This window comes from Benincasa hispida, chromosome 10 (genome assembly GCF_009727055.1).
Source record: "Benincasa hispida cultivar B227 chromosome 10, ASM972705v1, whole genome shotgun sequence".
NCBI lineage: Eukaryota > Viridiplantae > Streptophyta > Magnoliopsida > Cucurbitales > Cucurbitaceae > Benincasa > Benincasa hispida.
Window position 1 is genome coordinate 57477250 of NC_052358.1, and position 12563 is coordinate 57489812.

Below are 12563 nucleotides of genomic sequence, written 5' to 3' on the forward strand. Positions count from 1 at the left end.
CAATTGTAACACGTACAAAGCGGGTCATACTCGTAGTGTCATCAGGATAAGGTACCCAACCTTATTCACCTACTACAGACCGTTTAGGTTATCATTTAAACATGATCTACATGTATGTCTCCACATATATGTTTAAGTTACAATGATAATCTTAGATGTTAGTTTATTGATTTGTGGTTAATGCTACTAAAATATCACATATTTTATAGACAAAGTGAATAAAATATCATATATTTTATTAATCACATAAATAGTTTGTTCATACAATATTTACAAATTACAAGATCCTACGAGATTTAGGGCATCAACCCCAACAGTTGATAACCACTGCAATACTTGAACCAATACCAACACTTTTTCTTCTTACATAGCCATAGTTCTATAGTCTATTTGGCAACAATTTTATTCTATAGCTATAATTTAAATCAATTTTATTTCATATTTCTTTTAGAATTTGATTCATAATTAAAAAAAAAATACTAAGTCAACAAGTTATTATTTCATTTATAAGAATTTTAAAAAGGAAATTATTTCAAATGGTAAAACTATTGAAAATATTTACAAGATATAGCAAAATTCAGTATCTATCAACATCTATCATTGATAGTTCTACAATTTTTCTATATCTTATAAATATTTTGGTTCATTTTTCTATATTTAAAAATAGGCTAAAAAACTATAGAAATAAAAATTTGAGTAAGAATAATCAAAATGATGCAATAAGAATAAAAGTAAGAAAGTATACAATCAATAAAAGTAAAAATTAAAAGATGAATTAATGTCGATCAAAATAATTGAAATTTTAAAAAGTAGTTACTCGCACTCTATGACTGTCTCACACGAAGTCCTAGCACATACATAGACAACAGTAAAGTGATAAAACTCACCAAGGTTGGTAATCCAGTTCAGTGATAAAACACCTACATTTGGAAGGCAGTGTGCCCAGGAAAGATAATTCACTAATATATGAATGTCAAGCAATTACAATGTTGTACTTATTTGTAAATTAAAAATAATTACAATGGCATATGTTCAACCTGACTTCGTTGTGCACCTAGGCCCCCCCAAATTGTGAGACTACCTCTCTTGAACTTAGGCTTCCCTAAGAATGTGAATTTTAGTGTCAGAACACCTAGACTCCCCCTAAGTGTGTGAGACTTCCTTTCACAATAAGATATCTTTCCTTCTACTTGCAAACTCTCTTTGCATGTGAACTCGGACTCTCACTAAGTTATGAGAATTTCCTTCTCGATGAATAATATCTTAGGGTCCCCTAAGGCTTGAAAAATCCTTCTCAATGAACAAAGTCTTAGTGTTCCCATTAACACAGATCAATATTTGTGAATTGAAGCAAGAATAAGTGAAGAACACGCCGTCACAAAAAGCACAAAGAAATTCTTCTTAAATAATAATGTACAATTTGCAAGAAGTCCGTAGAGCTCACAAATAATAGAAGTGACAACCCTAGTATGAGAACTTATTTAGCTTAAATAGCACAACATAATGATGAAAAATATACTCACACAAAAATCATCGACACACCAGAAAGAAAAATATTTCAAATAAAATATTCTGCAGAATATGATACATAAGAAAAGAAATATTCTATAGGATATAATAAATAAGAAAAGAAATGTCTACAGATTTGACAATTAAAAGAGCAACATTTAAGACAAGATCCATACAAGAGCATAGATAACTCCAGAAAGCCCAAGAAAATAATGCCAAGAATCTTGAACAAATATATTTAGTCAATATCATTGTTTCTAACAAACTCTCCCTTTGGCTAAGATATATTTTTTAAGACTGGACAAAATCAACACAATCATCCCATAACAACTATTCACAAGTAAATATAAAGAAGGCATAAACTGATAATCCATAAACGAAAATAAAGGTTCATAAGAACAAGTCTGGAATCCATACGAAGCAACAAAGAACCAAATAATAGATCAGCCCATCAACAAAACAAAACATTAAACAGAAACAACAGCAACCCAAACACTAAACTAATGTTTGCAGCTGCTAACATCCAACCAACCAACCAACAGAGCAAGCAAGAAAACAACTGAGCATAAAAACTAGACCACCAAGACCAACTCCCTCTTTGGCTTAAAGAAAATATCAAGAAGAAGGCCCAGTCTGATCATGATTATCAGCAACCTGTCTCATCAAAGCCAACAATGTTGTAAACTCTCGCGTCCGTTCAGAGGCATGACCAGTAATACGAGTAAGCATCTTAATCTCATCAGATAGAGAGTACATGAGGTGGAGGCCAAAAGTAGACTTGACAAAATCAGCAATGGGAGCTTCCTCAACAGTACTGGGAGAAGGCTATTCAATCACTACAAGAAATATCACATAGGTAACATAAGAAAACGCTATCATAGAATTTTTATAGCATTTTTCAAATGCTCTTATCATGTTATTGAAAGTCCCTATCATAGAATTTTTATAGCATTTTTCAAATGCTCTTATAGTCCATGTTATTGAAAGTCCCTAACTTTTCATAGCATTTTTTTACGCTATAAAAAACGCTATAAAAAGTTAATTTTTGATAGCACAAACTTAATGCTATTGAAACTTTCATAGTGTTACCAAATATGCTATAAAAAGCTTTTTATAGCATTGTTTATAGCCTATAGCGGTAAAAACCTGTTGTAAGAACTTTCTATAGCATTGTTAGACATGTTGTTTTAGCACATGTTATTGAAAGTCCCCAACATTCCATGGCTTTTTTAATGCTATAAAAACTATTTTAAAATACTTTCAAATGCATAATTTTAATGCTATGATTGTTCTTTAATAGTATTTTTTATAACAGTAAACTTAGTACGATGCTTGTTTCAATAGCTTTTGATAACTTTTTTTAAATTTGTTTCTAGCATTTAATTTTAATATTATATAAGTTTTTATAGCATTTTAAATGCTATGGTAGGTTTTTATAACAATTTCTTACTTCTATTTATAATAATAGATATAATCATAAATTTTTATAACTTTAGTATTATAAATAATTTCATTGCATTCTTTAAAATATCATGCAAAATTATTTAATTTCAAGCAAATTTGCTACACCATGTTGGTTTACAACTAAAATAAATTATAAATATCGAACAATAAAATAAATTCATCAAAATGAAAAATGGTTAAAATATAAACTATAAAATACAAATTTTATTAAGTATAGTAGCATGAGCATAAAATACAAAAAGTTACGTGGGTTGTTATTCGCACCTGTCAGTTCTAATTTTGATTTGCCTACTAGTTCATGATTTTAATTTGAGATTCTACTCTAGAGACGGAAATACCCACGAACTATGTTCCAATATTCATTATGCTGGAATTTGTATAAACCTATATTTCCATTCAAACATATAGTTAGTTAAAAGTGTATAAATTTCTGTACAAGAGAACACATTATGAAAATTCAAACACAGTGACAAAATCTAAGAAAATTAGTCAAATTATATATAATATAACCTCAAAGCTTACAAATACATAAAACAAATGTATCCATTTTGACGAGTTGATGAGAACAAGAATGACGTGAAACTGAATTAAGAAAGTTACACATAGTTTACATATGTCCCATTAAACGTAATTAAACTAAAAAGAATAATTATTCATTGTGATTTAATGAAAGAAAATGCAAAACAGAACATTGCAATGCAATTGTCTGTTATTACGTTTTAACTTAGTTTTAGGGAAAAAAAACACTTTAAAACCAATGTTCCAACAAGTTGAAAAAGTCAAACAACTAAACACACAAAGGTTAATGATACCTACACAACATTTTGTTTCTACGGATCTGGCCGGAAAAATATCAAAGATTATAACATCTTCCACGTGCAATGTATAGAACATCTCTATTTTGAACTTTCAAATGCAAAACTATCCCTTCAAATAGTGACCTTAAAATGTACAAAGATGCTCATACAAATCCATAAAGCTAGTACAACTTAGAAGACTATACTTACGTTTTAGAACTATTGGCTACTTCTAGTTCGGATTCGACCTTCTCATTTTCCAAGGAAAAATATTGCGACAGCTAGAAATCTTACATTGCAAAGTAATGCATAATCATTATACTAAACCCAATACTCAATTGTATACTAACCCGATAAGCTTTGTCAATACAATGAGCTATATAAATTATTGTTTCATACAACATACTTAATAAGTTACCTTAACAGATCACAAACTTCCATAAACTCAATCTTCTAAACTCGTTTCCTTTTAAAATCTACTCATAAGTTTCATAAGCCTGGACTTTCTAAGCTCCCTAACTACATAGAATTTAGAGAGTCTCCACTTATCTAACTTAGTTCTAAACCAAATGCATACATATTGTCCTATGCATATTAAGACAAAAGCCCACATCACCCACTCCAATATGACAGTTCTGGAAAGAAATGAACTTTTGTTCTACTGTCATCTACAAAATAGCCTATGCATGTTTACCATGTGTTCTAATTTTACACAACACAAACCATTTTATAGTTGTTCTGTTCCATAACTCATTATTACTACAATTAGTTACCTCTTGCATTTATATATTATCTTAGAACATCCTTACATGATAAATTATTTACCCAAATTTTCTTGAAAGACATCAATAATAAGGTAGACATTACATCAGCGTATAATTTTATATAGAAGTATAACAACATGACATGATAAAAATAAGATTCATTAAATTCAAGACTGACCTGATTTTATTTGGTATGAAGGTTTCCATTTCCAGTTAAGAATCGGAAAGGATTAAGCAATTCGTTATCAAAGTTGATGTTTGTATGAACAATTGATAGACAACACACTTCATGAACATACCTGAAAAGTTTCTCAATAGTAACGCCATCGCATCTAAAAAATTAAAAACCTTGGCCTTCAAAAACTGAATTGTTTTTTCAGTAGACCTATATATCTATTCATGCTCAAACCTTATAGTTTTACTCATCCAGGATCATGAACTTGCCTAGTCAACCAAAATCAAATTGTTCATTTCTAATGTTTTACTGCAGAAAATCTAATCAAACTAAAAAGAATTGAGAATTCAATCAACACTCATAAGTTACAAAATATTTGGCAAATACCTTATGGATATTTATGTAGGAGAACTTGTCCAGAAGAACCACTTAATGCCATTGAACTAAAAAACAAAAGCACAGGTGAGTACCTATAACAAAAAATAACACATTATTCTTGAAAGTTAATAACCTCAACTTAAAAGCATAAACTATGGAGTTCTTCTGACAAAAACATTCTTCTCTTTCCAAAATCGTACCAAATCTATTTGGCTTAGGTAATAATCCTCGTATCCTCCAATAATAATGCCTTCGCTATTGGTTTGGCCAACAAATGAGTGTATGAGGAAACCATAGGTTTTCAATAGAGAACCAGAGTTAGCTTTCCAAACTAGAAACATTCGTAATGAAGAAATTCAAATTTCATACCAACACAAATTGAACATGGAGTAACAAATAGCCATGCACATACATCTATTCAAGTGAGCAAAATTCACTTTAAACAAGAAGCCAATGGCTTTTAACGAAGCATGTATTTGAATACAATTTTGGAGCAATCCATTCCAAGCTATCTAATCATATCAAATATTTGATCTTTTGTAATCCAGAAACATTAAATGTTTTACACATGAACTCCACATATATGAATCCAATTACATGAAAACTGTTTATAATTTACAAATCACAGTGGAATCTAATATCTTAGAAGAACCTATTAAGTACTCTTGTTTACACACCACTGTTTTATTTGACAATAAACAATTGTAGGAAGCTTAGAAAAAAGAGTCCATTCCACATTATGTTCATAAAACGAGTGCACCAACAAATAGAAGAATCCAAATAAAATCCCAGATCATAACAATCCATAATCAACAAAGAATATACTACTATTAAATTCGTTACTATTACTCAAACCCGACGTCACGAAATATTACCTACTACTGCATCTGCCACACTCCAGAAAACATCAAGAAGAGTTTATTGATGCCATGTCAGAATCTAAAGAAACTTACCATTTTTTAGATTTAATATAAGTCCAGCAACTGTGTATTGTATAAGAAATGGGGGCAAAAACTAGATAAAAAAACTAAGGGAAATACATGGTTCATAACCTTTGAAGAGGACTATATCTCTCCTGCCAACTGCCTATTGCCAACTGCGTATTGTATTGCAAATGGTTGATGTGATGATATAAAGGAAGCACCAGATATAGCTTGATAGATGAGGATGGGAAGGTGTTGGGCTAACCACTCGTCACAAGGCCCAAATACCCAAGATCAATGCTGGAAAGATGAAGAAATGACTCAGAAATATTCTGTGAAATCCTCGATACTCGGCACTCGATGCTCGACATCTTTCTACTCGATCCTCGATGTGAACTCTCTTCTTCGTCTGACAAGTTTCTGTTAAATCCTCGATGGAACTCGATGACAACTGAACTAATACTCGATCGTACTTGATGATTCTTGAACGATACTCGGTGCGACTCGAAGGTGAAAACGATGAACTCAAAGCTACTCGATAGCGAAGAAAGATGCACGATTGACTCGATATTCAAATTACTCGATTCGATTTGAATTATGAATGAATGGCACGCGATTTTTCAGTAAAGAAAACACTCGTATGAACAAGAAAGATAAGGCAAGAAGATGAAGACACAGTGTTTACGTGGTTCGGCAAGATTCCCTATGTCCATGGGACGATCTGAATTCTTTTACTGATGAAGATGGTGTACAGTTTATGTTGTTTACAGAAAACTAAGGAAAATGATGATAATTCTCTGTGTTGAATTTAAAATCAGTGGTATTTATAGAGTATACTAGCTGACTATTTACAAAGTTAGTTATAAACAAACAAAAAAACTGAGATATTTGAGTCAAAGCTTCTTCAAATTCTCCACCTTGACTCTAATGCCTTGCAATCTTCTGATCTTCTTGATTTTGATCAATCTTTCAACCCTGTGTTTGGAAGTTCAAAGCCAACCTGTTCTAAACATTTAAACAATTTAAGCTCTGATGTTAGCTGCATTGTCTAAAGTATGAACCTTTAAAATTTCTATCTCCCCTGTCTAAATTTTATCTCTAATGAAATGATACTTGATATCAATGTACTTAGTTCTAGTGTGAAATTGTGGATTTCGAGACAAATGGATAGCACTTTGGTTGTCACAGTAGAGTTTCTCCATTGTTTAATCTATGCCAATGTCTTTTAGGAATCCCTTGAGCCACAATGCCTCTTTGATTGCTTATGCTAAAGCCATATATTCAGCTTCTGTTGTAGATAAGGCTACTATAGGTCGTAGTGATGCTTTCCAGCTGATTAGATTAGGACCATAAAGGAAAAGGTAACCTGTTAAGGACCTCCTTTTGTCCAAATCACCAACTAACAGGACCTTCTTTTGTCCAAATCACCAACATAGTCAGCATCCACATATCCATAAAGCTCTAGGTTTAGTTTAGCTGACCTTTGGTAGACTGATGTTGAGTTTTTAGATCAAACCAAGTACCTTAAGATTCTTTTGGTAGCTTCTCAATGTCTCTTACCAGGATTAGACATATATCTACTAACTAAGCTAGCTAAATATGAGAGATTAGGTCTGGTAGAAATCATTAAATATATTAGGCTTCTGACTTCTTGACTATAGGGTATGACAACCATCTGTTCATGATGTTCTTGGTCAGAATCTTTAGAAGAGTTAGTTGAGGAAAGCTTAAAGTGCTAAGCAATTGGTAAGCTCACAGGTTTAGCAACATTCAAGTTGAACCTTTTAAGGATCTTCTCATGGTAATTGGATTGATTGATACTTAGAATAGACTCCTCTTTGTTCCTTTGGATCTCTATTCCTAGAACCTTGCTTGCTTCTCCTAAGTCCTTCATATCAAACTCTCTTTTTAAGAGGTTTTTAACATGGGTTAGATCTCCTTTAGACCTACCTGCAAGCAATATGTCATCTATATGAGTACGTAAACCTTGTCCTTGTAAGAACCTGTATTTACATAAACACATATGTCAAATGAACTTGTTTTGAACCCAATGCTATGAATATAGTCATTGAATCTCTTATACTAGCATCTAGGTGATTGTTTTAACCCATATATAGACTTGTTGAGTAAGCAAAAGAGATTTTTTTTTCCCTTTAACTTCAAATCTATTAGGTTGTGTCATATAGATTGTCTCCTCTAGATGTCCATGAAGAAAAACAGTTTTGACATCTAGTTGACACAATTCTAGATTATTTTGAGCAATTAAGGATAGAAGAAACCTTATGGAAGTCTGTTTGACAACAGGAGAGAAAATCTCATAATAGTCTATTCCTTCCCTTTGAGTGACCCCTTTGCAACCAATCTAGCTTTATACCTAGGCTTTTGATCATAAGATACTCCTTCTTTAAGTTTGAAAATCCATTTAGAGACAACAGGTTTGTAACCCTTTGGTAGAGGAACTAAAGACCAAGTGTCATTCACTTAGTGAATGCATCTCCTCATTCATTGCTTTAATCCAATCCCTTGTATCAGCACAACTTGTTGCTTCCTCAAATGTTGTTGGTTCTTGGTTAGTAAGAGCTACAACAACATTTAAAACTAGATTATATAGTTTATTTCAGTATATCTAGTTGGAGGCATGATAGTTCTCCTTTGTCTATCCCTAGTTAAGACATACTGGCTTAAATCAGGTGCTCACATGTTGTCTTCTCATGTTCCCCTATATTTTCCTCAGTTTCTCTTGTGTCACTAGGTTGGCTAGAATCTATTGGCTGCTTAGTTGGAAACTCCACCTCAATTATTATGTTGGATGACTCTCCTTCATCCTCAATCTTTTTCTCCTTTTGTATAAACATCTCCTCTTCCCTAAAGGTGATGTCTCTGCTCACTATGAACTTCCTCTCAACTGGATACCACATTTTAAACCCCTACACCCTCTGTAAAGCCTACAAACATGCACTTGATTGAATTTCCCTTATTTTGGTGTACAAACCCTACACTTCTAAAGACCTTGAGGTTATCTAGGTTAGGAGGATGATTAGTCGAATTTTCCTCAGGGGTAAGCAACTCTAAAGATGTGTGAGGGCACCTATTCAAGGTATACACAGTATAGGCTACAGCTTCTGCCCAATAATTTTTCCCTATGATAACATCAGAGAGAAAACACCTAACCGTTTCCATTATGGTTTTATTTAACCTCTCAGAAACCTCATTTTGTTGAGGTGTATACCTCACTATTCTATGCCTAGTTATACCATTCTCACTACAAAATTTATCAGAGTGTTCATTGCAAAACTCAAGCCCATTATCGGTTCTAAAGTATTTTAACCTTTTAGATGTTTGATTTTCTATCATGGCTTTCCATTCCTTAAACTTCCCAAAAACTTGGTCCTTAGTTTTAAGAAAGTATGTCCAGCTCTTTCTAGAAAAGTCCTCTATAAAGGTTAGAAAATACCTTGAGCCACTAAGCTTGGTGTAGGAGATGATCCCCATAGGTCAGAATAGACATAATCCAATGTTCCTTTGGTGGTATGCTGAGATTTTATGAAACTTTGTCTGGTTGCTTTACCTAGAATGCAGTGTTCACAAAAGGAAAGGTGTTCACTGATAACTTTGGGCAGAATTCCTTGCTTGGGCAGTGCTTGCATCCCTTTTTCACTAATATGGGATAGTCTTTTATGCCACAGGTCAGCCTCTGTTAAGCTTGCTATTGAAACCGTATAGGCACTTGTCATCTTCTCTACTCCTCTCACAATACAAAGGTCATTGAACTTCTCACTAACCAACACAACCTTGGAATCCTTGATCACCTCAAGAACTCCACCTTTTCCTCTGCATTCGCACCCATTAGAGTTCAACAAGCCCAGAGATATCAAGTTTCTCTTTAGCAAAGGTACATGTCTCACATTTCTTAGAAGCTTGATTGATCCATCCTTTAGCTTCAAGGATACTGAACCAATCCCTATGATCTTGTAGGCTTCATTGTTTCCCATGTACACTTATTCTCCATCTACTTCCTTGTAAGTATTAAACCAATGTCTGAAAGGTGTCATACAATAGGTATAACTGGAGTCAAGTACTCATTCATGCTTCCCAAGAGGACTGATTTGGTTGGTTTGGTTTCTAGTGGAGGCTAAGGCATCAGAATAAAAGTAGGAACCTTCAACCACTGAAGCTTCTGGTTGTTTTCTCTTCTTTTTTTTTTTTTTTTGGTTTTTTCCTTTTCAGGCTGTAGCAATCTCTCATCAAGTGATCTTTCTTCTTGCAGTAGTTGCATCTCATCTTGGTCTTAGGTTTATGCTCTTCACCTGACTGGTTTTTATTCCCCTTAGACTGATTCTGCCTATTCTTCCCCTTAGCAAACAGCCCCTCTGCACTAGGCTGCTCCTTCTTGACTGACTGAAGCTCTAACTCTCTAGTTCTTAATGCTGAAATGATGGCATCAGTGGTAACTGATTCTCTTCCATATTTCAAGGCATTCTTCACCTTCTTATAGACTTCGAGTAGAGAGTTTAATAACACAAAAGCCTCATTCTCGTCGCCTATTTTCTCACCAAGGCTTTTGAACTCTGAGATTATCCTCTTGAACTCATCCAAGTTATCTGAAAAAGGCTTGGCAGAATCCATCTTAAACGTGAAGAACTTTCCCTTAAATACATCTTGTTGGGGAGATCCTTGGTAGGAAAAAGACCTTCCAACTTGACCCACATCTTGTAGGTCGTGTCTTGATAAATTACTTGTCTCAAGATATTGTCACTGAGATTCAGAACCAAAGTCCCATATATTGTAAGCTCCATGTATTCTCTTTCTTGTGCTGATATATTAGGCGGTAGAGTTGATGGGTCCAAAAGGGCCTTGTGTGCTCGTTGTTGTCTAAGAATGACTTTGATTTTGGCATTCCACGCGTTTCCTCGATGCATCCATCAAACTTCAGAGTGTTGCAGTGCTCCAGGGTAGCATTGCGACACTGCGTGAAATGGCAGCTACTACCTTTGAGCGTAGCTCTATGCTTGGTAGAAGGTTGCAACGCTCGATTCAAGGGTATTTTGGTAATTTACCTCCTTTAAAGCCCAGATGCTCAATTTAGCTCCTAACTACTCCAAATTAACCTCGAACAATTTGTAATGACCGATTCTACCTTCTAGATGCCCAAAATATGTAAAACCACTAAATAAACACATTAAACATATTAACGACCTCGAATTAAGAGGTGTGAGATAACACATTTTTGGTGCTATCAATCATAACTATACTCAAACATATCCAAGAATGAAAACCTCATATACGATATAAAAACCATAACAAACTTTGTACCCAAACCATAGTCAGAATAGAATGAATCCACTACACCAACGTCAACATCTCGATCTGCATGCATGGAGTTATGCCTCCAAATGGTTAAACACCCCTACACATGGCCTAAAGCATATGTGTGTGCAAAGGTGGGTCCCAAAGACCTGTAATTCCTGGATACTTTCATCTCTTTGAGTATCGGGAGTCCTAGATTTCCCATATACCTTCTCATTTTTCTTGAGTATAAGGAATCCTTATTCTAGGATACATAGTTTGATAGCCATTTTTACCTTCTAGTAGTTTGAAATTTTATCTTAAAATCCAAAATTAGGCTAAAACTAACCTTAGAATACCTTTTTTACCCTAAATATAACTTACCAACACAAAATAGGGCAAACTAGGTGTTTCAATACTTAATAAGTAGCAAAAGTTAGGCTGGGCGCACGGCTGGGTAGTCTTGGTGTGCAAGATGCGATCGCTAGGCAGGAAGATGCACAAAAGGCCATTGGTGATGTTGCTGGTGTGTGTAGACATGTAGGCAAAGGGTGTGGGAGTCACACAGGCGCGGGTGGCATAGGCTAATGTGTTGAGACGCGCAGATGCAAGGTAGCGTAGGGTTGACTGCATGGTAGGGCAATGCACGAGCAATGACGTCCGTGTGCGGGCTAACACAGGTCATTGCACGCACGTGAGGAGTACGAGGTCTACGACGGCCGCACACGGATGCGTTGATAGGGGTGCACGATAGCTTGACGCTGAGTGCATTGATTTGGCCTATGCAGCAAATAGACCTTTCTCATTTTCTACATTGGTCTTTCTCATTTTCTTCTAAGTCTTTCCAGATCTCTTATCCTTGAATTACTTCAGCATCCCAGGGATTAATTTTACACTCAAATTTCTTTAAAATGGCTCAAGACTTATTTATTTTCCTAAGTGGATTAAGAGAATTAAGCATCATTTTGCCCCTATTTATGCTAGTCTCAAAACCTTCTCTTTATGCAAGTTTCTCCTTGTTTGCATATCCAAGTGTCTTCAACATGTTTTTACCAAACTTTTGCATGGTTTTCCTTGCTTAATAGGCAACCACCTCTTACTTGAACTTAGTCAAGACTTCCTCCGAATTAGCCACCTACACCTTCTAGTTGTCAGCTTGGCCTTGCTCCCCAAGTAACCACACTCTTGAACACATCCACCTACCTCATTTTGGGTGCATGATTCCCTTTTCATGCACCCATATCAACTCCTTAGGTTCAACGCATAT